Source organism: Colobus angolensis, unplaced genomic scaffold, assembly GCF_000951035.1.
Source record: "Colobus angolensis palliatus isolate OR3802 unplaced genomic scaffold, Cang.pa_1.0 Scaffold131, whole genome shotgun sequence".
NCBI classification, from domain to species: domain Eukaryota; kingdom Metazoa; phylum Chordata; class Mammalia; order Primates; family Cercopithecidae; genus Colobus; species Colobus angolensis.
Window position 1 is genome coordinate 492,976 of NW_012114364.1, and position 16,304 is coordinate 509,279.

Genomic DNA, 16,304 nt, shown 5'->3' on the forward strand with positions numbered 1-16,304 from the left:
ACCTCGCCCGGCTAGCTTTTTGTATTTTTTAGTAGAGACGGGGTTTCACCGTGTTAGCCAGGATGGTCTCGAACTCCTGACCTCGTGATCCGCCCGTCTCGCCTCCCAAAGTGCTGGGATTACAGGCTTGAGCCACCGCGCCCGGCCTGTAATTTTATTTTTAACCTATGCCACTTCAGTTGAAGACTTATTTCTGAGTTTGACCTCTTTCCTATATAGGATGAGTTTTAGGCTCTTCTGCTAAGTGTGGATTCCATAGACAGCCACAGTTACAAATGCTTTACCATCTAATTTCTCAGAGATAGGGCACGTGTTTGGAGAGGCTGTTGGCAAACAAGTGGGGTCTGCTACCCTTTCTCAGTTTTCTTACAGACAGATTTACATTTGTCCCTTAAAGTTAGCTAAATCCAGGAATTTTGCTGAGATATGTAGGCTGGTATCTAGAAGCGGGTAAGAGGAAATGTCTTACTGCTCCATGGCTTTCCTTAACTGCTGATGAAACATGTCTCATTGTTGGGGAATACTGCAGCCAAGTGGCCTAGCAGCGGGAGAATACAAAGCATTTAGTCCTGTTGACCCTTTGTGAAAAGTGTTGCTCCAGTTACACTGTTAGTGTTTACTGGATCTTGTACTTAAATGTGATTCATGATAGCATATGATTGACTAAAATGGTGTCAGTGGTGGCATTACCAGTTACAGGAACTCAAGTATCCCCCCACAGTTTGTGATCACGAGTATTTTTTCTTGTTTATTTCTTTTCCTTTCCCATCATCCTGCCATTTCTAGTTTGACTCTAAAGAAATGCATCTCCTTCACTTCAAAGTTGTCTTTGGTTGCTTAGTTCTTTTTGTCTTTGTTCACTGCTGCTTCCTTCCCACTGTACAAATCTTTTGCTTGTCTCCTCTCTGCAGTTTCCTTCCCATTCTGCTCTGTGTGTATTTTGATCTTACCAGTCTAATTCGTAGTCTCTCCCATGGAGTGTATTTTCTAATTTGTATCTCTCCATCTGTATGTCTTTGAGGAAGTTTATTTAAGCTCTCTGTGCTTTTTTAGATTACTCTTAAGGTGTGTCTTGATAACCAAGGTTATTGGGGAGTGATGCTCTTGGTTAAAAAAAAAAAAGCAGGAGGTAGTAAAGTGAAAGTAAGCTTCTTTTATGCTTGCACTCCTCAGAGGCAACCACTATTTACTATTTTTAAAAACCAATTTAAAAAGAAGTTTGTGTACTCACAGTCTCATTTTAAAAACATCCTGTGAGATTATACTGTATTACTATTGTTCAACTTGCTTTAAAGGTTGAAATAGCATTCTGTGGTGTTTCAAGCATAATTTAACCAGTCTGAAAATTCATTGACATTTAAGTCACCTCAACTATCTTTTTTTTTCTTTTTTTTTTTAAAGACTTAGGCCAGTTGATTTTTAGAAAGAAAAAATGATAATTAGAAGCTAGGATTTTGGTTTATTGGAAACTTAAGGATAGTTTCATTTGGGAGGTTGTTCCCCTAATTTGTGCATATCAGAATTTCAGTTCCCAGGATGACTTGGACAAGTTGTGAAGTTAACTGTTGATTTACCACATTTGACTACTGCTCTCAATTTTCTTCCATCTAGTCCACCCAGTGGTATTATTGAGTTTTGAAAGGTATTTTTGAATATTAAAAAAACCCTTTACTTCTAAATCTGTAAAAAAGCCAGAAGAAGGAATCTAGAGAGTGGAAGTGGAAGTTATATTAGAGTAACTAATGGTGTCCTTCAGAGCATGCATAACAACTAAGGAGAGTTTAACAGATGTTAAATTCATCATGATAAGAACCCTCTCCATATCCTTAAATGTGAGTTAACACCCTTATAAGATTTAAAAAGATAAGAAAATAGTTGAATTAAGTTCATGGCCTTTTCACTGTCTCCTGATTCCATATTAAAAAGGTTACTAAAGCTCTAAAATTTGCATTTCAGTATTTTTCATTTTGTTTCCTGGTTGGAGCTTAAAATGAACAAGTATTTGGTATTGTTGAGATTTATAAGAGATAATCTTTAATCTTATTTATCAGAAAACTTTTCGTAAATAGCATCTTTAATATAAACTATTGCTGTGAAACTCTTTTTCTTTCCTATGTATATTATTATATTCAGTAAACTTATGTGTTTAATTAGACATTATTCCTGATCTTTGGCTTCCCAATTTCATTAGATGAGATTAGAATTGTCCCTTTTGTATCTTTGATATATCGTGGTTATCTCATCCTTTTCTTGACTCATCAGCACCAAGGTTAGATTCATTAAGTTGATCATTAAATTTATATGAAACCCACAGCTTTAAAGTAGAAGAAAACCCCACAAATCAACCAGAACAGATGTTTAGAATTGATTGTCGTGTTTTAAAACTTTATTTTTTTGTTTATATACATTTTGTCCATATAATTGCAGTTATCTTTCTTAATTGCTTTTGCTGACTTAGCTATTACCTTTAATCTTTTTAACTTTGGGATATTCAATTAATTTGGTCAGAACTATAATTATAGCATGGTTGATTTTTTTTTTTTTTTTTTTTGACATGGATTTTCGCTCTTGTCCCCAAGGCTGGAGTGCAGCGGTGCAATCTCGGCTCGCTGCAAACTCCGCCTCCTGGGTTCAAGCAATTCTCCTGCCTCAGCCTCCTGAGTAGCTGGGATTACAGGCACCTGCCGCTACTATGCCTGGCAAATTTTTTTATTTTTCGTAGATACGGGGTTTCGTCATGTTGGTCAGGCTGGTTTCAAACTCCTGACCTCAGGTGATCCAGCTTGGCCTCCCAAAGTGCTGGGATTACAGGCTTGAGCCACCACGCCCAGCCATGGGCACGGTTGATTGTTTTTAACTGTTACAGTATTAAAACAATTTTTGGGTTTTTGGCTAATAGTGGTCAAAGAAAGAATGCCAGTGAAAGTGCTTTATAAAATGTAAAGTGCTATACAAATGACAACTTAAAATTTAAGCAACACATTTATTGCACCTGTGAAAACAAATAAAAGAAAAAACTGATCAACACAGTCCTCTTCCAGATTTCTTTCTGGCCCAGGAATGTGTGTACATGCAAAGGCAGCTATGTCAGAGATAAGCGTTACAAACTCCCATAAGTAGGCATGTTTTAACTGTAACCTTTCAAATCCTGAGAAACTTCTCAAAATGTTTGTCCTATTTGAAGAAACTTCAGACAGCATACTGTAGACAGACAGACAGATGATGATAGTGTCAGAAGAAAAGAAAACTGGCCCAAGATGGCTACAGTTTGGACATATGCGTGATTAAACCACCGCCTACAAACTAAAGCTGACCCCTTGGGTTTGTAACTGGAGTTTGTTAAATATTTTACTGACAGATACTGGTTGTAAATTTGTTTGTCAGATATAGAATAAAGGCAGGATGGAATCAATCATCCTTCCACCAGACCCTAAGGTGCCTACACAATTATTAACTTTTCTCTCCCACCCACTCAACCACATATTTACTTTACTTTAGGCATAACATCACTGAATATGAACCAAATTCTCAACTATTGCTTCACCATACTGCACATATTTTCCTGTTTAAAATAATGTATAAAGACCGTGCCTCATGCAGTCTACTTCAGAGCACAGATAATAACCTACTGGAACTCGTACTTCCTGAGTGCGCATCCTCAAGCTTTGTGTTTGCAAGCAGCACATTCAGATTCAGAACACCTCCTGACTTAGTCAATCTAATGAGAAGGTATTAAAAATTATGGAGAACAAAGCCTCTAAATAGACTAAATCCCCTGCAACTGCAGAACATCTGATTCCACCTTTAGAAACCCCAGCTGGGTTAATATACAATACTTAGGGTGCCTCATTATGTAATCACTTAAACAAATGGACCACGACGACTTAAGAATGACTCTACATCACAGTGGCCTAAAGGCAGATCCTTTGATATGCCAAAATTGGCATACATGCAGACCAGGATGGAAGGTGCTAGTGCAAAAATTAAGCAACCAGAATGGGGAAGCTACTTCCAGTGGTATCTTGAAAGTAGTAAAAGTGGGTAGGATGATCTTTTTTCCTTACAGAATGCTAATAAACAACTTAGAGGTGGTAGGTAACAGATAGCTCTCAGATATCCTCTCACTAAAAAACAATCTTCAGAATTACCTTCTTTACTCTTTGGTGCCTCCTTCACCACCTACACCTTTGCTCTATCTTCATCTTTCTAACTCTCCAGGCTGGATCTAATTTTTCTTCTTCTCCCATCTCTTTCTCCTTGTCTGTCACGTGTTAAACAGACTGTGACAGGGAACATGGCTCCAAAGGCTCCTGCTCTTGTTGCCCTTCCACCTACCCTGGCAGCAACCTCTTGTGCAGAAGTGAGGGACAGGAACTCTACAGGAATGCTTCCTGTGGTTGCATCATTCTGGGAACAGCCTATGACAGGTGGGGGATTCCTAATTCTCTTTCTCTTTTTTTAAGGGATTAAAACATTTAATTGGCTGGGCGTGGTGGCTCACGCCTGTAATCCCAGCACTTTGGGATGCTGAGGAGGGTGGATCATCTGAGATCTGGAGTTCGAGACCAGCCTAGCCTGGTCATTATGGTGAAACCCCATCTCTACTAAAAATACAAAAAATTAGCCGGGTGAGATGATGGCCCCTGTAATCCTAGCTACTTGGGAGACTGAGGCAGGAGAATCGCTTGAACCCAGGAGGTGGAGGTTGCAGTGAGCCGAGATCGTGCTGTTGCACTCTATCCTGGGCAACAAGAGCGAAACTGTCTCAAAAGAAAACAAAACCAAACAAAAAACCATTTAATTATACATATACACACAGATATTACACATATTCAATGCAATAGCATTCAGAATCCCAGCAGGATGTTTGTGGAAATTAACAACTTATTCTAAAATTGTTTTGATAATGAATAGGGCCAAGAATAGCCAAGATAATCTTAAAGAATAAAGTTGAAAGACTTACCAAGTATGACTTACAAAACTGTAGTAGTTAAGATAGTATAGTATTAGTGGATAATATACAATTATATAAAAAGAATAGAACATTCAGATACAGCCCCATACTGGATTTATGACAGCAGTACCACTGCAGTGCAATAAAGAAAAGAGTGATCTTGGCTAGGTTTGGTGGTTCACATCTGTAATCCCAGCACTTTGGGAGGCCGAGGCGGTTGGATCACCTGAGATCAGGAGTTCAAGACCAGTCTGGCCAATATGGTGAAACCCCGTCTCCACTAAAAATACAAAAAATTAGCTGAGCGTGGTGGTGGGTGCCTGTAATACCAGCTTCTTGGGAGGCTGAGGCAGGAGAATCGCCTGAACCTGGGAGGTGGAGGTTGCAGTGAGCCAAGATCATGCCATTGTACTCCAGCCTGGGCAGTAAGAGCAAAACTCCATCTCAAAAAAAAAAAAAAGAAAAGAAAAGAGTGATCTTTTTCAGTAAATCGTGCTGGATGATTTACATATCCGTGGGGAAGAGGGCCAGGGAAGAATCTTTGACCCTTACCTTTAATACCGTGTAAAAATATCACAAATTCTAGAACAATTAAAATCTAAATGGAAAGGAAAACAAACTTCTGGAAGATAATAAAAGAGATTATTTTCCGGACCTGGAGGAAAGCAAAGGTTTCTTAATCAGGATACAAAAAGAGCTAGCTACAAAAGAAAATGCTGATAGTTTGTACTACATAAAAATTAGGAACTGAAGTTCCTCAAGACTCAGTTAAATGAGTAACAGTGCACAGAGTAAAGACATCTGTGAAACATATAACCACCAGAGGTCTTGTATCCAGAAAATAGGCACATGACTGAAGAGGATACCTAAATGGCCAATAAGTATGAAAGTTCTAGGACCCATTTGGAATCAGGGAAATACTCATCAGAACCAACAGTGAGATATCACTGAAATAAAAATGGCTGATACCAAGTGTTGGCAACGATCTGAAATATATGGAGCCGTCATACAATGATGGTATGAGTGTTAACTGGTACCATCATTTTGGGAAACAGTTTAGCAAGATCTACTGAAGGTAAATTTACACATTTTCTATGACTCAGCAGTTCTATTCCTAGAAATACTGACACATACACACGTGCGCACACACACACACACACACACACACCCAAAAAATACATAAAACAATGTTGAAAACACATTATTTGTAGTAGCCAAAACGGAAAATGTCTCAAAATGTCTATTGACCCTAGAATGGATATGCTGTCACACAATGGAATTCTATGCAGTGAAGAAAAATAAAAAATACAGCATGGATTAATATCAGAAATGTTGAACAAAAGAAGCCCGACTGAAAGGGTACATTCTGTGTGGTTCCAATTAAGTTTAAAAACAGGCAAAACCACTTGATGGTGATAAATGTCAGTTGTCATTGGAACCAGGGAACAGTGACTGGGATGAGACCTGTAGACTGCTGGTACCATCCTCTTTCTGATCAAAAGTTACTTCTCCTTTGCCAGCTTTGTCAAACAGCTGAAAGGCTACCATAAACAAAGTATCAGGGGCACCCAGGAGCAATTAAAAGGCTACACACTGTTGAAAAGATATTAGTCATGACAGTGGAAATATCTGGTGGATGCCACCTTCATCAAGTGATCAAACGTAGCATCACCAACGCTGGGACAACATTCCTCCCATCTTCGGTCTGACCCACCACTCCACTTGAAAGTTCCACCGTCTTTGGATTAGGCTGGCTTTCTCCAAAAATGTTCAAGTATGGAGTGATAAAGTCATTGGGAGACATGAAAAATTCACCATTTTTCTCAGTGCTTGCATACTTCAAAAATGTTGTTATAAGCTCAGTTGGATCTGCTCCCTTGGTTAAAGCCACCTTGGCAGTCGCCATGCATGACCCTGGGTCCAGGGGGCTGCGGGAGCTACTCACTGGCTTGTTCATGCTCGGTCCCAGTGGTTCACTTCCAGTACCAGCAGTGTGTGCCCAGCCTGCTTGGAGTCCTGATTCTTTATCAATCCTAGTCGAAGGCCAAATTATGGGCCATAGTTAAGGAATTTGCTGACCCTTATGAAGATCGGATTTGCTTTACCAAAGAATTTGAACTCACAATTAAAATCTATGACCCAGGTCATTTCGACATTTATCGGCTTGTCTACATGCTGGTTTCAGCTGCTTAAGCTAAGGAATAGTTAGAAAAAGCACAGTGTGGTTGGATCCCCTAACAGATCTTGTTCCTGAAAATCCAGTATGACCTCTGCTGCAGCCAACTCCCCAACTTTGAGAAGATGGCTCAAAGATGCGTGGGTATGAGCAGCTTCTCTGTTAAATGCCATTCCCTTGTTTTTTTCAAAAGTTTATAGATTACGGCCGGGCACTTTGGGAGGCTGAGGTGGGTGGATCATGAGGTCAGGGGTTCGAGACCAGCCTGGCCAACTGGTGAAACCCCATCTCTACTAAAAATACAAAAATTAGCCAGTCGTGATGGCACATGCCTGTGATCCTAGATACTCAGGAGACTGAGGCAGGAGAATTGCTTGAACCTCAGAGGCAGAGGTTGCAGTGAGCTGAGATCGTATCACTGCACTTCAGCCTGGGCAACAGAGTGAGACTGTGTCTCAGAAAAAGAAAAAAAAAAAAAAAAAAGATCATAGATTGGATTAAAATCTAGCAATGCTGCCAGAATCCAGATGGGCCTGTTGTAGATTTTTTTTTACCCACTTTGATAAAACATGAAAACAATATTGCAGATGTCAGTGGACAACTTGGAAAACAATAAAAATGACATATTATTAAATTAAGATTTCCCAAACAATTTGGATGATGCACTACCCACTATTGTCGAATGTCACATGACTGACTAGGTGATAGCCAGAACTAATGACTGGTCAACTTAGCTGACCAGTTGTCCTGTACAGTCATAAAAAAGGAAAATCAAAAGGCTGTATACTGAACAATGGCAACAGTTAACCTCTTAAAACTCCCAGGCCAATAAGAAGAAAATTAAGTCTATTGGTCCTAAGAGCTCTTCTCCCCTTCTCTGTCACTACTACAAGAAGCTAGGGCATTTTAAAAGGAATTGCAAGATACTGAAATGGAAACAACAGTATGATAAACGGGAAAACTAGGAATCCTCTGAGAAAATAGGGGGTTTTCATTTCTCCCAATACGCTGCTTTAACTCACTCTTTGGGAAAAAATAATTCAATAATCGGCACAGGAGCTGCTGTATCAGTTATAAATTCCACCTTACTTAAAAACCCCATTTTTCAGAGGAATGAAAAAGTTAACATGGTGGGTATACCTAATAAACCTATCTCTTGCTTTAAATTCACACCTTTGCTTTACTGGTTCATTGGGTTTGGCTTCCTCCCAAGGGCTATGAATATGATACTCTCAGCCAATCCCGTGTTTTCCTGATATGCCCAGAAGTGCCTGTTTAACCTTCTGGATTGAAATTTCCACAACATCCATAATGCTCATCTGTTTTTCCTCAAAGTGGGAAATGTTTCTGGAACTTGAACCATGGGATTAGGGAAAGCAAACCAAATAATGCAGGCGCGGTGGCTCACACCTGTAATTCCAGCACATTGGGAGGCTGAGTTGGGCAGATCACCTGAGGTTGGGAGTTTGAGACCAGCCTGACCAACATGGAGAAACCCCGTCTCTCCTAAAAAAAATACAAAAGTAGCCGAGCGTGGTGGTGCATGCCTGTAATCCCAGCTACTTGGGAGGCTTAGGCAGGTGAATTGCTTGAACCTGGGAGTCGGAGGTTGCGGTGAACCGAGATCACACCATTGCACTCCAGCCTGGGCGACAGAGTGAGACTCCGTCTCAAAAAAAAAAAATCACAAATTGATGTTAGTGGTGTAAAGACACCCTCATGTGATTGGGAAGATGGGAAAACAAAAAGAAATATAATAAAGGGAAGGAAACCATAAGGCTCCTTTTAAACTTCAACTTTTCTACTAATGCCAGAAGCTGAGCGTTTACTTGAAACTATGTCTTACCAGCTGTGGTCCCAGTCTAACAGACATAGGAAAGATACTCTCAGCTGCGCCAATAAAGGTTGAGATTAACACTATGAATCCCTTGCTTAACGTAAAATAATAGCCACTATGGCAAGAAACCTTAGGTGGAGTTGCCCCAATCATGAGATTATCTTGAGAGAGGTTTTATTATTCCCTGCACCAGTCCCTGCAACACCCCCATTTTCCTTGTCAGAGAACCAAATGGGAAGGGGATGGAGATTTCTATAGAACTTAAAGGCTGTAGATGGTATTATAATACCTAGATATCCAGTGCTTCTTAACCTTCATACTCCTGTCTGCCATACCAAACATCAATGACGATAGTGTTCTTTTTTTTTTTTTTTTTGGGACAGAATCTCACTCTGTCCCCTAGGCTGGAGTACAGTGGCACAATATCAGCTCATTGCAGCCTCCACCTCCCGGGATCAAGCGATTCTCCTGCCTCAGCCTGCCAAGTAGCTAGGATTAAAGGCGTGCACCACCACACCCGGCTTATTTTTGTATTTTTAGTAGAGACAGGGTTTCCTGATGTTGGCCAGGCTGGTCTCGAACTCCTGATCTCAAGTGATCCACCCGCTTCAGCCTCCCAAAGTGCTGGGATTATAGGTGTGAGCCACTGTGCCTGTCCCTGACAATATTTTTCAGTTGTGGATCTCTGTAGTGCCTTTTTAAAGCATCCCTATACATCCAGGTAGTCAGTATTTGTTTGTTTGCCTTTACCTGGAGAGAATGACGGTATACTTGGACTGTGATGTCACAGCAATATACAGTGCCACTTACTTTTCCCAAATACTGAAATACGAATTTAGCAGACTTGGACTTCTCTCAGGGGATCCTCATCCCTCATCCAGTGTGTGCATGACCTCCTCCTTTGCTCTGACACACTTTCTTCCTCTAAAGAAGAAAACTTGTACTTACTTCAACAATTGGCCATTACAGGGCACAAGGTGTCTAAGGGTAAACTTTAATTTTGTCTTTCTCAAGTCAGACATGTGGGACATGTCATGTCAGCCAAAGGATTGAGCATCAGTCCTGATAGAATCAAAGGAATTTTAGCTTTTTTGATGCTTACTACTAAAAAATAGCTTAGAGGGTTCTTGGAGTTGGCTTGCTATTGTAGAAGCTGGATACTAAATTTTTATTGTGCGACTCAACCCTTTTATATCTGTTTAAAGAATGACCGGCCTGGTCCCATCATGTGGACTCGTGAGGGACAACCAGCTGTGTGCAACAAATTAAAGAAAGATTAGCAGGCCAGGTGCAGTGGTTGATGCCTATAATCCCAGCACTTTGGGAGGCCGAGGCAGGCAAATACTTGTGGTCAGGCGTTCAAGACCAGCCCGGGCAACATGGTGAAACTGTGTCTTTACTAAAAATACAAAAATTAGCTAGATATGGTGGCAAAACGTCCATAGTCCCAGTTACGTGGGAGGCTGAGGCAGGAGAATCGCTTGAAGGAGGCAGAGGTTGCAGTGAGCTGACTGCCTTCCAGCCTAAGTAACAGAGCAGGAGTCTGTTTTTTTTTTAAAAGATTAATAAATGCCCCAGCAATAAGACACCCAAACTATGAACTTTCTTTCTCTTCATGAAGATGGGGGAAGCACATTTGGTATGTTGACTCAAACATGGTGACCAGCAAAGACCTATAGGCTATTACAGTCAGCAGTTAGATCCAGTGACTCGAGGGCTGCCCCCTTGTGTAAGGGCAGTATCAGCTACAGCCCTTCTATATAAAATTGTTAGAGAGACAGTCTTGGGGTCCCCTCCCTTACTGCCTTCATTCCGCATTCAGTTGAGCTACTTCTGAATTCTCATCATAACTTAACACTTATCTTTCAATAGATTAACTTCCTATTAGGTCTTAATTTTATTATCCTCTAATGTTACCATCTCTTGTTGGAATGATCCTAACCTGGCCTCTCTCTCTCTCTCTCTCTCTCTCTCTCTCTCTCTCTCTCTCTTTTTAGACAGGGTCTTGCTTTGTCACCCAGGCTGGAGTGCAGTGGCATGATCACAGCTCACTGCTGCCTCCACCTCCTGGGCTCAGTTAATCTGCCTGCCTCAGTCTCCCCAGTAGCTAGGACTACAGGTGTGTACCACTGCACCTGGCTGATTTTTGTATTTTTTGTGGAGACAAGGTTTACCATGTTGCCCAGGCTGGTCTCGAACTCCTGGGCTTAAGCAATCTGCCCACCTTGAGTGGTACTTGTGGATCTCTGTAGTGCCTTTTTAAGCATCCCTATACATCCTGGTAGTTAGTATTTGTTTGCCTTTACCTGGAGAGAATGACGGGATACTTGAACTGTGATGTCACAGGGATATACAGTGCCCCACTTATTTTTCCCAAATATGAATTTGAATTTAGCAGACCACAAAGTGCTAGGATTATAGGCATGAGCCACTGCACCAGGCCTGGCCAGTCTTCTGACAAGACCTCTCATGACTTCATCCCGATGACATACCCAACTTTTTACCCCAAGGACAGACCTACAAGAATCACCATTAGATAATGCCTAGACAGAATGGTTTACAAATGTATCTTACTTGAGGGGAGAAGGTAGTAAGTTTAAAGCAGGATGTGCCATGGTCATTGAAGCTGGTGTTCTTCAGGCTAAGTCAGCCCAACTGGCTGAACTGATTGCCGTGACTCAACCTTGTCAACTAGCAAAGAATAAAGTGGCAAAAATTATGCCCCTATGCATCCAGTGGTGCTCATAACTTGGGAATGCTATGGAAAGAGAGAGGGTATTTAACCTTCTCAGGGCAACCCATAAAAAATGGACTAGTCTTGGAGCTCGCTTTTGGCAATTATAAAGGTTCCAGGCCGCTCTGAATTAGACACAACATAGAATCAAGGTAGTCAATTTGCTGATGCAGTAGCTAAGAGAGCTGTGTTTGAGACGCCAGTCCGATCCTTGGAACGACTGTGAGACTTAAACAGTTAAGTCTACGCTAAAGGAAATCCAAGACTTAGCTTCCACCGAAGAAAGATCTACCTGGAAACGAAAGTGGGGGTACTTTTTCCCCCAAACTGAACTATGGTATGGACCTAATGATAAACCCATCATCCTAGTGGGGTGTCAGATGCCCTTCATGGAACACATTTACAGCTTGACCCATTGGAATTCAGATAAAATGATATCCTATTATAAACAATATTACTGGAAACTGTCATCATGGCACAGAAGATTGATTCACAGTGTACCATCTACCCAAAACACAACCCTGGAAAACCCCTTTATGGGGCTCAAGGTCATTTTCTTTTTCTATCTAGACTTTTTGAGATGTGGCAGCTTGATTTTATCCAGCTGCCACCATCTTAAGCACATAAACATGCATTGGTAATGATACGCATGTCTTTGCATTGGGTAATGCAATTGCCCATCCTGCTGATGGTCAATGGTAGTGGGTAAAATCTTATTAGAAAGGATTACCCCATTGTGGGGAGTCCCCTTTTGAACTTCACAGCAGTAGGGGAACTTATTTTACTGCCCAGATCATTGAGCATTTGTAAAATTTGGGACTGGGCGCAGTGGCTCACATCTGCAATCCCAGCACTTTGTGAGGCCGAGGTGGACGGATCACCTGAGGCCAGGAGTTTAAGACCAGCCTGGCTAACATGATGAAATCCTGTCTCCACTAACAATACAAAAATTAGCCGGTCATCGTGGCGCATGTCTGTAGTCCCAGCCACTCAGGAGGCTAAGGCAGGAGAATCACTTGAACCCGGCAGGCGGAGGTTGCAGTAAGCCAAGATCACACCACTGCACTCCAGCCTGAGCGACGGAGCAAGACTCTGACTCAAAAAAAAAAAAAAAAAAATTGGCCTATATTTCAGTATTTTGATTGTGCCTACCACCCTTAGTCCTCTGGATTGGTAGAATGGAGCAATGGAATAATAACACAATTGGCGCTAAGTCCCTGGATTGGTGCAATGGACCAATGGAATAATAGAAAAAATTAGCTAAATTTATGGAGGCTTTTCACCTCTGCTGGCCGAAGGCACTCCCCTTGGTATTGTTCAACCTTTGATCCATCCCTTTATTAGCTCTCTTCTCATGAAATTGTAACTGGAAGACCCAGGCACGTGGGAATCAAGATGACTGATCCAAATTTACTGAATGGGGACATCTTGCACTATTTTAAGGGACTCGTTCACCAACTCATGAAAAGCCAGACCTTAGTGCAAGACACGTCCCACAGTGTGCTCCTGGGAGATGAAGATTCTGGTCATGACCTCCAAACTGGAAATTTTGTCTGTTGGAAAAGACATCTCATAAAGGACTCCCTCCAGCCTTGGTGGAGGGGCCCTTGCCAGGTACCACTGAGTAATCCATGCACAGCAGAGTTAAAGGGTGTAGACTCACGGATCCATATCTCTCACCTTAAAAAGGCACAACTTCTGAATGGACCATGACTCCCACCAAAGATCCCTGTCTCTGATTCACCAAACAGCTTCAACCCTGAAACCAGGACGAGAAGTTGACAACATCTGAGTGGACAGCTAATTGACCCAAGACTTCAGAGCAGGCCTGTATGATCTCCTGTCTAAACATTCTTAGAGTATTATATTTACTTTGGGGACTATTGGCCTTGTCTGCTTTGATTCAGATTATAGGATATATAACCTGGTTAATGTTTCCATACACATGATGGCCACCAATATATATATACACTTGACTTTTCAGGGTCTCTGCTGGCGATGGAAAAATAGTTCATGAGCTTGACTTTTCCGAAGTGTGGCAGATAGAGGCAGTCTCTCAGATTGCTGGATTTGTCACCAGCTTCCTAGGGCCGTTCAGTATCATTACATGCTACTTGTTGCACCTGTGATTGATTTTTCTGACACTCCAAATGTTACCATATACTTGCATCAGTTCTCTCCAAGTGTCCCTTTCCAAATTCAAATTCAGCTTCTAAAGCCAGGCCATATTTTCATTCTGTGCTTAATAATATCCCCTAAGTCTCACCCCTTCCCACCGCCCCCAGGCCTGTCTATCAGGAAGCCAATCAGGGACAAATTCTCTAACTTATCTGGAACACAAACGTAATTCCTCATCTTTTCCAGGCCGCTGTCCCTGCACATTCCTGGCCTCCCACCGTTACTGTCATAACTGGCAACTGAATGTCCAAAGGAGAAAAAGCAAAAGCAAATTGTGCCAGCACGTCTTGTTTGTTATGTATCATGCTTATGCAGGCTTTTGTAAGACCTGCAGTAAAACCAATCCATGGCTCACTCATGTTTTACACAACTTACCCATGAATGAATAGTTAATAGATACATTTTGGTATGTGGCATTGGGCCACACCCACCAACCCAAGGATGGGCACGTAGTGTAAATAGCTGGCAAAATAGCTGGCAAATTGAAAGGAGCTTTTTTTTTTTTTGAGGGAGGGTCTTGCTCTGTCACCTAGGCTGGAGTGTGGTGGTGTGATCATGGCTTACTACAGCCTGGACCTCCCTGGGCTCAGGTGATCCTCGTACCTTAGCCTCTCGAGTAGCTGGGACAAGGAGTCTGCAGTAGCTTACACTGCCTGCTGCACTTACATCAACACCTCAGGTGAAGTAGAGACTTGCGTAGAAAGAATTTTCAAGCAAGCTAAATGGTTACAAGGGGCACAAACTACTGATCTTCTCAATGATCTGTTTAATTGGCTTCCTATTTCTTCCAGTCTGCAATTCAAACTCTTTTTCATGGGTAAAGTACCAATGTCATAACAAGGTTTGAAGGAGGTGCATCTCACACATGTGTGAATGTCCATTCATCATGCTTATAAATGACAGAAGGATCTCAAACCTTGATATAATCGTAGTGTCTATCCTATTTCTCTTACTATCAGTTAAATTACTCATGGTATTTATAATCAACCTACGTAAGTCTATTGCTAAAACCAGAATTGTAGGCCAATTGCAGTGGCCCACACACTAGCACTTGGGAGGCCAAGGTGGAAAGACTGCTTGAGGCTAGGAGTTTGGGACCAGCCTGGGCAATGTAGTGAAACCCTGTCTTAATAAAAAAAAATTAACACCCTCCCCCCCATTTTGGTAGCACAATGTAGATAGAATTATCCTGTAAGCGTAGCAGCAGATTCCACTACATACCCCTGGAGTGTCTGCCTCAGGCCTACATCAACCTCATCTCACCTCTTTCCCTCCAACGTGGGACATGACTTCCTGGGAAGACAGAAGGACATAAAGTATGATCATTTGTGTTCTCTAAAGAGAAATTTTGATCAAAAGGGGGAAAATGTGGAAATACAAGGAAAAGTGGATTGACACAGCCTCTTCTAAATGTTTGTTCTGGCTGAAGAATGTGTATGTGCAAAGGCAGCTATGTCAGTTAGATCAGTGTTAGAACCTCCCATAAATAGGCATGTTTTAACTGTAACCCCTCAAATCTTGAAAAACATCTTGAAATGTTTTTTTTTTTCTATTTCAAGGACCTTAAGAAAACATATTGTAGATAGACAGATAGATGATAATGATAGTGTCAGAAGAAAAGAGAAAAGTGAGACAAGGTGGCTGCGGTTTGGACATATGGGTAATAAAACCATGGCCTATTTACTGAGGCTGACCCTTTGTGCATTTGTAACTGGAGTTTGTTAAATATTTTACTAACAGGTACTGGTTGTAAGCTTGTGTGTCAGATATAGAACAAAGGCAGGATGGAATCAATCATCCTTCCGCCAGACCCTGAGATGCCTACGTAATTATTAACCTTTCTCTCCTACCCACTCAACCACATACTTACTTTACCTTATGTGTAACATCACTGAATACCAATCAAATCGACAAGAATGTAATTGTTGCTTCACTGTACTGCGGGTATCCCCCTGTTTAAAAAAATGTATGAATACCATGCCTCAGGTAATCTTGCTTTGAAACACAGGTTATAAGCTATTGGAACTTGTGCTCTCTGGGTGCACATCCTCAAGCTCGGCCTAATAAACCTTGTTTGATTGAAATTCCCATCTTGGGTCTCTCATTTGGGTTAACACACCTACTGTGAGACTGGAATCTTAGATGCTGCGCTTACAAAGATGATAAAGACGAGTGAATTCCTCAGTTATTTTTATTTTTAAATGTCTCAAAAACAGGCTTACTGAGATGATTCATGTACCATAAAATTCACTCATTTATATAACATAAGATTCACTCTTGTAATGTGTACAATTCAGTGGCTTTTAGTATACTCAGAGTTTTGCAACCATACCACTATAATTTTAGAAGACAACAGTTCATAATCAGTATTTTAAGTTTTTCTTGATTTTTTGGCTTTTTTTTTTTTTTTTTTTTGAGACGGAGT

The 16,304-nt window shown here is 41.2% G+C and overlaps 1 protein-coding gene across 5 annotated transcripts in view; it reads left to right on the plus strand.

Annotated features, from left to right (window-relative positions):
• Positions 1-16,304, plus strand: part of FAM60A (family with sequence similarity 60, member A) — a 50,077-nt gene that overhangs the window by 8,491 nt on the left and 25,282 nt on the right. Inside the window, exon 2 of one of the 5 annotated variants that reach the window (XM_011934083.1) lies at positions 13,391-13,531. The exons of 3 other annotated variants lie outside the window; for them this stretch is intronic. The gene's annotated coding sequence lies outside the window, so the exon portion shown is untranslated. The remainder of the gene's footprint in view (positions 1-13,390; positions 13,532-16,304) is intronic. One more of the 5 variants, XM_011934084.1, reaches the window with a different exon arrangement.